Raw genomic sequence first — 14,160 nt, forward strand, 5'->3', positions numbered from 1 at the left:
ACATTTCTTTCTATTATGATTGAGGTGAGCTAGGGACTTGTCTTAGCCCTTAAATCTAAAAGTTAGAGGAATTGTTGGACATATGTAAGTTGAAGATTTACTATTATAATTTTCGCTTGTTTATTTATTGTCATTACCTATGAAAGGCTAAAAGAATGCTAAGAGGATTGTTTGAGGTACTTTTGGGTTCCTCATTCACCATGTCACGTCTAGGCCCTAGGCTTGGGTCGTGACAGGGTAATGACCAAAAACCCCTTGGGAAAAAAATAACTGAACAGACCCCTTCAAAGGTCGTGAAGAGCACCACGAACCGTACAAGGTGTCCATAGTGGGGAGGGGCTTGGGATCAAGGGTGGGGTGTCCTTCACGGAAGCCACCGTAGACCATGGTGCTCACCACAAGTCGTGGAAGGGCTTCCACATAACTGTCATGAAGCCTCCCTTTATGGAGGATCTTCACGAGCCGTGATGCTCAATACGGCCCGTGAAGGGCCTCGTAGAGATCACCCTTGCAACTTTCTTAGAAATTTTTCTTCCAACCTTCCAACCCGTCTTTCCAGCTTAACGGGTCTTACATTCACGTGGATAAATATTTCCACTATGAAAAAAAATTAAATTTTACTATTTTGAATTGCATACCTAAATTATCAAATCGCTGATGTGAAGGTAATTTGTAACCAATAGAACTTGAAATATGTCTTTTAATCTAGATTTCATGAACTCCTTGTCTTGAGTTTTGATTTGTTCTACGTTCAAATTCATTGTCTCTGCGTTGTTCTTCAAGTAGTCAACAATTTTCATTAGGGTCAGGGTATCACTGTTTGGGGGAAGGACGAGGCTGAAATCGCCCTCCACCATGTTTTGGATGGATTATTCTAATTCAAACATAGCGCCAAGGGCGACTCAATATAGTTACTTATCTAAAGCCAAAACTTAATAGATATCATAAATAATTAATTTTTTTTATTTATCTCAAAATTCACTCTTTTAACTCATTTATAGGCAGGGCTATAAATTTATTGAGAATTAATTTTTCCAAATATTTCATTTAATGAGTTTATAAAAATAATTGATTCAGAAAATTAAGTTTAAAAAAGGAATATAAAACTATTATAAATATGAAAAGGAAGAACAAATTTGCGGGAAGAAAATATTGTAACTCATATGCAATTTTATAATTTTTTTGAATATTGATATAATAATGCATTATGACAGGATGCTCAACTACAGATGCCATCCATCTTATAAGGAGACAGGTGGAGCAGTATAGGGAGAGGAAGAGGAAATTGCATATGGTATTCATCGACCTAAAAAAGGCTTACGATAAATTTTCACGAGAGATACTATGGAGATGTTTGGAGGCTAAAGGTGTACTTGTGGCGTACATTAGGGTGACCAAGGACATGTATGAGGGTGCCAAAACCAGGGTAAGGACAGTAGGAGGGGACTCGAAGCACTTCCCAGTTGTGATGGGGTTGCATCAAAGATCAGCTCTTAGTCCATTTTTATTTGCCTTGTTGATGAATGGATTGACGCGAAAAATTGAAGGTGATGTGCCATGGTGTATGATTTTTACAGACGACATAGTCCTAATCGATGAGACTCATAGCGGAGTTAATGCTAAGCTGGAGGATTGGAGACATACCTTGGAGTTTAAAGGGTTTAAGCTGAGTAGGGCCAAGACAGAGTACTTGGAGTGCAAGTTCAGTGAGACACCTCAGGAGATTAGCGCGGAAGTTAGGCTTGGTGACCAGGCCAACCAAAAGAATACTAGTTTCAAGTACCTTGGGTCTATCATGCAAGGCAGCGAGGAGATTGAGGATGATGTCACACATCATATTGGGGCAGGATGGATGAAATAGAGGCTTGCTTCTGGTGTACTATATGACAAGAAGGTGCCACCACAACTTAACGGCAAGTTCTATATAGTGGTGGTTAGACCGACTATGTTATGTTGGGAGGAGTGTTGGCCAGTTAAGGTCTCTCACATTCAAAATATGAAAGTTGTCGAGATGAGAATATTGAGATGGCCGTGTGGGCATACTAGGAGCAACATGATTAGAAATGAGGCTATTTAGGACAAGGTAAAAGTGGCCTCGGTGGAAGAAAAGATGTGGAAAATGTGGCTAAGATGGTTTGGACATGTGAAGAGGAGATACAAAGATGCCCCAGTGCGGAGGTATGAGAGGTTGGCCATGGATGGTTTCAGAAGAGGTAGGGGTAGGCCGAAGAAATATTAGGCAGAGATAATTAAATAGGACATGGCATAGTTACAGCTTACTGAGGACATAACCTTAGATAGGAGGGTGTGGAGGACCCACATTAAGGTAGAAGGTTAGTACATAGTCTCGTTACTCTTCCTTATTAGTAGGCGCATTAGCGCACTATAATTTCTTATGCATTAAATTCTGTTATTATCTATTACTATCTATTACTTTCTGTACTATGATTACTCTATTTTATCTGTGTCGCTTTCGTTATTTGCTTTTCCATAATGCTTTGAAATTCTTAGCCTTATCTAACCTCTTTTTATGCTTTTATTGAGCCGAGGATCTTTCGGAAACAACCGTCCAACTTTAGTAGGAGTAAGGTCTGTGTACACTTACCCTCCCCAAACTCCACGTCGTGGGATTTCATGGGGTTGTTGTTGTTGATATAATAATGCATTAATTGCCTTCCCATATGATCACATTTTCATTTCCATATTTCAAGTTACAATTAATTCTTCAACAAACTTTTTTATATAGCCACTAAAACATTACTATACATATCACAATGTTACAAACAATATTTGAAAAGGTTTCACTATTTTCTTATATAATCATAACATTAAAAATGTAGTAAAGAAAAAAGTTTTTAATGTTTTAGCTAAACGCCAGTAGAACTTTGTCTAATATTTTAGAATTTTGAATAAAATATTAAATTTACTATCTACTTTTTTTTTAAAATTAATATTTTAAAATTTTGAACTAAAAAATTAAATTTAATAGCTACTTTTTTTTTTTAAAAAAAAATTAAGGTTAGTGGAACCAAGCCCCGCTAACTATTTTATTGAATAAAAGAGGTATGTATGGAATGCTAAAATACCGTAAAAGCTAAAGGACAAAAGTCAAATAGGTTTTCAAATTGAATTTGGAAAGTCTTGAGATTCTTCCTCATTTTGTCCTTCGGCGGCTCATGCTCCGATGCGTCAATTTGTTTCCTTCGTCCATCTAAGGTATGATTCTTGTACTCTTCTCTCAGCTTCTTGAAGTTTTACTGTTTAGTTTTCCATTTCCTTTTTTTTTCCTTTGTTCCTGAATGATCTCTTGTAAGTGTGTCTTCTTGGCATCCAGATCTGGTGTGTCTGTTGTTGAACGCGATGGTCTATATTCTAATTTGGACTTGTGTTTACACTTAAGGTGGGTATCTTCTCATCTTCCTCCTATTTAGCCTTTTGTTTTATGTCTGATGCATTATTTATATGCTTGTTATTCTTGTGTGTGTTGCATTTGATGGAGTTGTATCTTTCTTGATCGATCTCTTTTTTCTGACTTTTGTTCGTGGAATACTGACATTATTCACACCATACTTTTTTTAATTAAATTTTGAATAGTGGATTGAGATTCCATAGATGCCAATACCACTATTATCCTACTTTCTATGTTTCAAGTTGTGTATACCTCCTTTGTTGCCCCTATTTTGTTGTATAAAATTCTCCCTTTGTACCAGATTTGTGCATGTGTTGTGATTTGCGATGCTTTTTTTTGTGGTTGTAGACCCTTTTGTTTCTTTTGTATTTTTCTTCCTTGATGTGCATTATCGTTGACTTCCTGCAAAGTTAGACAATCAATCATTGAATATAAGTTTTTTTCAAATTTTCACTCCTTTTGGACTTGAATTTGAAGAACTCTTTTTTTCTCCGTAATCCATCTTAATCGATTTCCTAGGTATCATTATGGAAAATACTGGTGGTTTAGTATTTTGTTGTTTTACATCTATTTTGGGAAGTGAGTTGAGCATCCAAGCATGTTGATACCACCACTTTCCAAATTTTAATGTGTTAATCAAAGTTGTAATTTGTGTGTGTCTCCATTGCTGTCCCTTCTCTTTTATCTGATAATCCTCATCTGATTCAATATGTTGTGTCTGCGAGTGTTAGCTCTCTTTTCTTTCTTTGTATTGCTCTTTCTTTGTGTGTGTTGCCTATATATTGATTACCCACAAAAATGAACAAACAATTAGTAAAAAAAGAATCCTCATAGTTCTCCTCCCTTAGGATTTGAGCCTGAGGATCTCCCCCCCCCCTCTCCAGTCTCACTTTCATCTTCTACATAATCGAATTCTTAGGTAGGGCATCATCAACTTTTCAATTTTGATTAACCTCCTTCCTTGGGATTCCGTCTCTTGAAAACTACCCATAAAAAGGTCTCCTGTTGCTAGTGATAAATAAGCGAGGTGATCTATCAGTTTGTTTCCTTCTCTACGAATATGCTTAATAATCATTGTTCTTTCTTGATTTAGTCTCTAAATTTCCTATAAATAGTCATAACTTTCCAGGGAAGCTTCCAGCTTTTTTCTATAATGTTTTTATTAGAAGAAAATCAGTTTCAATTATCACTCTGTCCATATGTGTTGACTATGAAAATAACTATAGATTTTGGTTGTGTGTTTATCCCGGACAAATCTTTGATCTTTTGAGCTTGTGCGTGCAAAATATCTCCCCTATTATCTCTAACATAAAAATCGCAAGAGTTTTTTCATGGATTCTGTCATGATCCGGACTACCCCCTATGTGTGACATGACGAATAGGATTTTAATAAACCCTAAACAAGCCACTTGACATAAGAATAACACCATGAAATCAATATAACTGACAGATAAGATAAGGCGAAAGAGAAAATCTCAAGCATAATCTCAACATAAGGTGAATCTGAGTACAAATACTGATAATGTGGAAATCATACTAAGTCTGATATAAGCCTTTACTATCATAGTTGTGGCATAGGACAATCCTTAGCTTACGATATATCTGAAAACTAAAAGAAGTTTGAAAAGACATAAAAGAACTCATAATATGGCCATGTCCTCATACCATGAGGACTCACCAAAGATGATTAGAATCTCGAACTAGCTACAACCAGAAAGAGGAGAGTCAAAACCTATATTATGCAACAATATAGGCAAAAGTATGCGTCAGTACTTTGAATGTACTGAGTATGGAGAACATGCAATGACATGGTATCAAAATAAATTGGACAACATGATAATACAATGACCAAGCTAAAACATGATGTACCTTTATCAACATGAGTTAAGAGCATAGTACATGGTTAATGCAATATCCTAAACATTATAATCATAAGATAAGTGAAAAAATAGTCTTTTGTGGGAGGTACCATTAACCGACATAAAACCATGTGAGCTATAACATGGAGTTCAATGTTCTACTCTCACACTGAAAATAGAGGGTCCCACTTTCCAAGGTAAGGACCATAGCCTCTCCTAAGTGGATCTACTAAGATAGTAAGGAATCAAGCCTCAACTAATGGGTGATCCTTTCTAAGGAGTCAAGCCTCTACTAACAGGTGACCCATATCTCCTACAGTGGTCCATAGTTCTAGGACAAGGGGATTTCCATGGAAGGTATCAAGCCTCTACTAACGGGGTGAATCCCCACCCCAAAATCCACTCGGTGCTAAGTAAACACCCAACAAAAAACACATATATAATCATATCATAATCTTTGAAATGTTAAGGATCTAGTAATACCAAGTTCATCATAGAATACATAGAATCATAAGAATAGATCATTTCAACATATCATGATTCATAACATAATCAATTCATAAGAGACACTTATCTAAAACATCTTAATCAATGATAAGCTTTTCATAGAAAATCATACTTCAAATCGGAAGTGGCTAAGTCATGGCAATTCTTCATGATGAAAATAATTGAATTCAAAGTAACCTTATTTTCATAAAAATATACTTTATACTTTATTTAAAAGCATCCTTAAATCATAGTTTCTTCAATCATGATGCATGCATAATCTCGAACATATTTCATAATCATAAAATTGGCATAGTGCATAGGTTCATGAGAAAATTGTTGAAAATATGCATTTAGATCAAATCATGCATAATAAGATAAAATAGAATGAATTTAGTGATAAATAATTGAACCCATAAGAAACTTGCAAAACCCTAGAATTATGGATTGAAAATCATTGAAGAAGTAGATAAATCTTTAGGACTGAATGGATGGAAAGGATCCATTGATAAATTCTCACATACCTTGATGGATTTTAGCCTTGAAATTTGAAAGAGGAGACTTGAAGCTTGAAGAACCCTAATTCTCACATGCCCAACTGATCTTGCCTTCTTGCTCAAATTCTCCTCTCTGTCTTTTCTCTTCTCATCCTCCACCTGTTGAGCATACACCATTAGTTTGGAAATATCTATATCAGAGATTAGCAATGCCGCTTTTCACTCCTTCTTCACATGCCTCCCTAACCCGGAGACAACTTCCTCATCTTTGACCTCGCATCTGGGATCATTTCTGGAGCATACCTGGACAACTGGATGAACTTTAGGACATACTCCTTAACTGTCATACCCTCCTGTTTCAGATTCACAAATTCCTCCTCTTTCGCTTCCCTGAATTCTCGGGGAAAGAAGTGGTCAAGAAAGGCTCCCTCAAATTCATCCCACCTAGTAGGTTCAGCATCCTTACCTCTACCTTGTTTCCATTGGTTATACCAAATGTTTTCCACATCCTTGAGCTGGTAAGACACCAACTCAACCCCTCAACCTCCGTAGCATGCATAGCTTTCAAGATTTTCCACATCTCATCAATAAAGTTTTGGGGGTCTTCATCAACCTTAGAACCTGTGAATACAGGCGGATTCATCCTCAGAAAGTCTCTAATTCTAGTAGCAGCAGATGGCTCTTGGGAACTAGATCTAAGAGTCGGCGAACGCTGATTACCATTTCGGGCAGTCATTAATTGCGTAAGCATTGCAATCACCCCTCGAAATTCTGCCTCTAATGTGGGTGCAGGTAGAGTAGCAGGCACTTGAGGCGCCTCCACATACCTCGCAGGTCGGCCTCTAGCCCTTGCTGGGCGTACCTCTGATTGGGGCATCTCAGCGTTGTCAACATTTCTCTGGCTAGCCGTACGTTTTGGAGGCATTATCTGTAACATATAAACACACGAATTAGAAAGGAGTTTTATAGAGTTTAACTCTATCACATGAATTCAGAGTATGAAAGAAGTGAGACAATTCCTAATGTATTATAGCCTCTTGCTTATAAGTGTGGTGCACAACACACCCATAAGCAAGAATCTACTAGACACGGCTTTATAGACTCCCTAGGACTCTTGAACTCTTGAACTCTGGGCTCTGATACCATGTTTGTCATGCCCCGAGAGGGTACCCTAGGCGTGGCCGGCACTCGAAGGCCATTTCTAACCTCCAAACGAACCACCTGGTCCAGTCACACATTCATTCAATCACATTCTCTTAGCGAAAAACTCAATTAATGATATACTGATCATAAATTAGGGCCAAAGGCCAAACAATCATCAACTCGACAAGAAATTTTAAAAAGGGCTACTCAAAACAACAATTCAACATTTCTACACTCCGGTCTATGAAGCCTCTATCTACAATTTAGAAGGTGCCCATGAAAAGCCCATGGCTACCAACAATCAAAATAAAGCAAGTGACATCAAAACTATACAAGAAGAGCTCAACATCCTCCGGAACTAGGAGGACTCACTGCTAGTTGGGAGGGGGTGGGGATCTTCAACGGAGCGCCAGTTGATGATCTCTAGTACCTGTCTCTACATCATGAAACGATGCAGGCCAAATAGCATCCGTACGTGGAATGTACTGGTATGTAAAATGGCCAAATGGAAGGACATGAAGGAAACATCAATTCTATCAGAACTCAACTCAAGAGAAATAGCAACTCAATCAAGTGTCCTAGATCTAAACAAGAATACGGTTTAGACGGGACCAATCAGATACCATTCAACTCAATTCGACTCAGAGTACTATCAAGACTTATGTGGGAGTTTCTCTTATCCAACAACCATCAATTATGAGCCGGTGACAGTACAACAAGCCGACGTTGTTGCCACTTTCGTTCATGCTTTACCAGGGCATGAACGAGTCAACCAATCATAGATCTAATCCAACCAAGTCCTATAATGTTAGGACAAACATTTTGGGGAAACATCCAACTTTAACGGTTCAATCCCCTCCTACGCTTGGCGACGTAGTTATTGGGTTCGAGTATGGAGTTTACTCTTACCCAATTTGGTGCTCGATACTCCTCCCAAGAATCAGTGCTCCTAAACTCCATCCAAACAACTCAATCAAATCATATCGACAAGTCTCATTTAAACCTTGTCAACTCATCCACTCTAGCTCAATCAATCACCTCTAAATCATATCCTTCAAGAGAAATTTAAAGGCATATTTATAGCAACATGTAAACATAACCAATCATTTCCTCTATCCATTTAATCAATCTTTGAATCTCATCACAACTCCAAGGCTTTAAATCAACAATTCAAGATAAGCATCATTTTAAAGAAAATAACATCCTTTATCATAATCCACATAGTTAAGAAAATCAATAAAACATATTTAACAACTCGTCTTCATCAACTCATACTCACACAAAGACTCTTTTTGGAAGTTCTTGACTAAAACTCATCAACATAGCAAGAATTACTCTAATAGAAAACAAAACTCATTTGAACACAACCCTAGCAAGAAACTCCATTTCTATGGGCATTTATCCTCAAAGAAGGTATAGGGCACATGGGTGGAATCAACCCATGTTTTAGATAGCCTTACATACCTTAGTGAAGACTTGAAGAAAACCTTGATGTTGGGTCTTCAATGGAGGACTCAAATCTTGAAGCTCTTGGAACTCTTCTTGTTGGAAATGGAGAAGAAGAAAAAGAAGAGAGAGAGAGGAACTCCTAGGGATTTTTAGAGAGAGAGAGAGTGGCTGCAAAAATATGATCCCAAAATGGTCTAGGGTGATACATATATAATTTGGGACAATTTCCAAATTGCCCCTTCTCAAAAAGTTCTGAAAATAGGCAAAAATGCTCCTGGCACGATAGTGGTGCGTCGCACCATTACAGCGCCAAGATGATTACGCCTAAAACTTGCACATCTCATAGTGGCACGCTACGCCAAGGGCCAAACTACTGAGGCACATTATTAGCGCGATAGTGGCGCATCACGCCCTTACAGATCCAAGGCCAATGTTTTCTGGGTTCTGGAAATTAGCTTGAAAAACCCTGCACACCTTTTAGTGGCGCACTGCGCCAAAGACCAAAGTACTGAGGCATGTTTCTGGCGTGATAGTGGCCCATCGCGCCACTGCAGCGCCAAGCCCAGTTTTCCAGCAAATGTAATCCAGGCCTAAAAATATCTATTGTCCTAGTTCATCTTAGGATCGTCATATCTTTCGACTCTGAACTCCAAAAATTACATTCTTGGTGGCGTTGGAAAGAAGACTCAATGACCTTTAATTTGATGGGTCATGGGACACCCAGATTATTGTCCTTCAGAAGATAGGGTTGTTAGAAGTCAACCCCTTATGCGAACTCCTCCTCAAATTTAGCCACGACGAATCTTTTGGATTTGATTTTGGTCCTAGGGGTCCTTCATGATCCCACATCACCTCTAATGCTACTCAATTTCTCAAAGACTCATGTTACTCATGCAAATGCTCCACAATACTCGAGTTCGACCCTACCCGAATACAAGAAAGGTCCAAATCTTAGGGAAATATTTTGAGGGGTGTTACATAATATTTGATTCATCCACAACTTCATGAGAAGGAGCATAATTAATAATAACATCATTTTCCTTATTAGCATCGTCATGTTGATCTGGGACATGGTTTTGGGCATTACTATGAGAATCATGCACAATTGTATAAGGAACTTGATCAAGATTAACCATACCATCAGAACTTAAAAATTCTAGTTTCTCTGCTTTGTCAATATCATCAATGGTTCGATTCTCCATGAAGACGATACCACAAGCTTCTTCTCAATTGGATTATATATCCTATACCAAATTCATCTAGTCCATAGCCAATGAAGATGCACTGCCTTGTCTTGGAATCTAACTTTGACCTCTTATCTTTCGACACATATACAAAACTTTGCAACCAAATACTCTGAAATGGTCACAGGAAACATCCTAGCCATACCAAAATCATTTCAGAACAACAGTTCTCAAAGAAACAATAAGAGATAGGTTAAAACAAGTGTAGCGGTCAATAAAGCTTCACCCCAAAAGGAGTTTGGCAACTTTGCTTCAGAAAACAAGCATCTAACTCTTTTCATTAAGGTTTTGTTCATCTTCTATACCAAAACATTAAGATGAAGAGTCTAAGGTGGAGTCTTCTAGTGTCTAATACCTTGATGCTTGCAGTATTTGTCAAACCATCCATAATATTCACTACTGTTATTAGTATGAATACATTTCAGCTTCTTTCCAATATTTCTTTCCATTGAAGACTATAACTGCTTAAAGACATCTAGCACTTGGTATTTAGTCTTCAAAGACATAGATCTAAAGTTTTCTTAAGCAGTCATCAATAAAAGTAACAAAGTAAATGCATCACTCAAAAGTCCTTCTCTTCATTGGAGTGCATAAATCTGAATGCACCAACTCAGACAACTCTATCTTTCTTGAAGGAGGATGAGACTTTAAAGAAATTGCTTACACTTTTCTAATTTAGCACTTTGAAAATCTGACAACAGTTTTTCTTTGGCCAGAACTTTAAGTCCTTTTCACTAATGTGTCTAAGCCTCTTATGCCATAACATTGAAGAGTTATCACTCTCAAATGCATTTACCATAGTCTATTATAGACGATGACATTTGGTTCCACGAGCCATAATCAAAGAACCCTTAATGAGTTTCCATTTTCAACCACCATTCATAAAACATATCGTTCATCATCAAGAACACCAACAGAAATCAAGTTCAAACCAACATCAGGTGCATGTTTTACTTTTTTTAAAATTAATTTAGTTCCAACACTAGGTTTCAAACAAATTATACCAATATCGACCACTCTAGATATAGTCTCATTACCCATAAGAAAAGTTCCTAGGAGTATAGGAAGAGAAAAAATTCTTTCTTGATGTCATATGAGACGCGTCACCAGTGTACAACCCAATTTGACTCATCACAAGCAATATTTATCAGATTCATATCAAGGACGATAACAAGATCTTCGGTGGTAAAGATGGCTAAGCAATTTTCATTTTTATCTTCTTTCTCTTTCTTTTGTCTTTGTTCTCCTTGTTCAACTTCCAGCAAAACTTCTGTATATTTCCTTTCATGCAACAATGCTAACACTCAATATCCTTAAGTCTATCTTGTATTTGCTTCTATTATGTTCTCTATTTTAAAAATCACTATTCTTGCTTCTCACCCTAGGGCCAATCACCAAGACATATGACAAGGACGCACCTTGAAATTTTCTTCTTATCTCATTTTTGAGGACACTACTTTTCAAGAATATTTTGTTATTTTCAGTCTTTCAAGCATACAAACTTTCAAAATGCTCCCATAGGATCCGAGCACATGTCTTACTAGAAATATGATTCGAGACATTATCATCAACACACTATCTAATAAATTTGCAGACCTGTCTATGCAACAAATTCTATTCTTCATCGGTTTTATTATCAAGCTTTATAGTGGTAAGGACTAGTTGATAAAAATCTTGACATAGAGCAGATCTTTTATTTTCTCCTTCCAAATGGCATAATTTGTGCCATTCAAAGTAACCATTTTACTTGTGTTGACTTTTATCATTCCAAAAACAGATATTACAAACCAAAGCTCTGATACTAGTTTGTTGGGAAAATGCAGACTAATAAAAAAATATTCATAGTCAAAATAATGGGGATAAAATGAAAAAATAATGACACCAAAAGTTTTATATGAAAACCCTTTTAAATAAGGAAAAAACCACAGGCCAAGAGAAACCACTGATATCAATATCACAAAGAATTTTACACTGTATAGTTATGAGTACAATACTCAAAGTGACTACTATATACTCAAAATAAATAACCCTCTTTTATTTTTTCACCTCACTAAAATATCACTCACTCTATTTTTCTTTTATAAGATATTTTCTTATATAGTGTATGAAATATCTCACCGCTCTCTCTGTATTTTTTCTTCTCTATGGTACATTTACAACTGAGCAAAAGTGTTCTATTTATAACTTTTTTGTCCCTTTTAATGTCACTTATGACATTAGAGAAAATCAAAATTCAAAGTGCTCACTATGAATGTCTCTATTTACAAACTAGAAGCAAATGAGGACTTTTATTTAGCATCAAATGAAGACTTATTCTAGCAGCAAATAAGGACTTGTGTTACATGGGATGGATCCCACAATAGTGCTAACCATAAAATCAACTGATGCTTAGGTATTACATTCCATCCTAAGGCAAGGCTTTTCCAATGAACTTTAGGGAACTTGGAACGGAAGGTCTGATAATCCTTGTTCATACAAAATTTCCCACAAGTTGTCCACTCTTGGAGTTCAGAAACAATGTTAGTATTGCTCAACCAACTTCTAACTTCAAAGATTTTGCATTTTCCTAAAACACAACTCTATTTTATCTAGCAACTCATATAAAATGAGATGAAAATAAGATAAAATATGAGTACACTTTCAATATACTCTCCATTGAAAGGTTGTTGCAATAATATCCTCACCAAATACATGTACTCAGTAAAATCACACACAATTTTCAAGATAACTCTGTAGACTCAACTAATCCCATACTCAATTCTAAATCACGGGATAACTCAGTCTCTACAACCTCCCATGCAAACAGAAAAGCATCATTCAATGTTGATAATTCCTTAGTAATGTAGTAGCACCTTGCGATCCCAGTGACCTCTACTATATCCCCTATACTATTCCGACAAAAAATGTAAGGGATCATCAAGCCCAACAACCCTTCTCAGAAGCTTACAAAACTCTAAGATCAATCGAGCACATTCATTATATTTGTGCTATAGGAAAATAAGTACTCTTCAATGAATTGATAAATCTATGAATATATTCATCAGCAATATATTTCTTTGTATTATCTGAAGATATATAGAGCATTACCAAAGCCGTAGGAGCTATGAAGGGATTAATATTTGGAGGTGTTGAGAGGATTCTTCAATATTATCTATTGGAGTCATCACGAGAAACTGCTTCAGCATCCTTATGATATGATGCCCGCGCATAAGAGTTGAAGGATCATTTCTTTTCAAAATATCAAAGACTAATGAAACTAAGTCATCTGTTAGCTACCACGCCTGGGGATGATCTATGCTGAGCATTCAACCAATTATAACCTATATAGTTGTATCACGTTGGATGTCATAGTCTTCCAATGTTTTGTCTGACTCGAGCTACTTTCCCTAGTAAATTAGTCATTGCTCTAATGTAGTTATTCTTGTGATCAACCTGAATTTATTTTGAATGATTTCCACAGAGTCGGTAGAATGGGCTCGAATAGCTATGGTTTCTCCTTTGGGTAACGATCAAACTAAGAACTGAATTGGAGTTTTATCATTTGATCTCTTTGTTCACTTCCAACTCTAATTCATTTTTTCGTTCAATCGTTACCCAAAGGAGAAACCATAGTTATTCAAGCCCATTCTACCGACTCTGTGGAAATTATTCAAAAAAAAGTCACGTTGATCATAGGAATACCCACATTAGAGCAATGACTGATTTACTAGGGAAAGCATCTCGAGTCAGACAAAACATTAGAAGACTATGTCATCCAACGCGATAAAACTTGTAATTGGTTGAATGTTGGACACAGATCATCCTCAGGCGTGGCAACTCACCGATGACTTAGTTTCACTAGTCTTCTATATGTTGAAAAGCAATGATCCTTCAACTCTTATGCGCAGACATCATATCATAAGGATGTTGTAGCAGTTTCTTGCGATGACTCCAATGGATAATATTGAAGAATCCTCTCAACACCTCCAAATATTCATCTCTTTGTCAGCTCCTGCAGCTCTGGTAATGCTCTATATATTTTCAAATAATACTAAGAAATATATTGCCGATGAATCTATTCATAGATTTATCAA

Source organism: Solanum dulcamara, chromosome 4 (genome assembly GCF_947179165.1).
Source record: "Solanum dulcamara chromosome 4, daSolDulc1.2, whole genome shotgun sequence".
NCBI classification, from domain to species: Eukaryota; Viridiplantae; Streptophyta; class Magnoliopsida; order Solanales; family Solanaceae; genus Solanum; species Solanum dulcamara.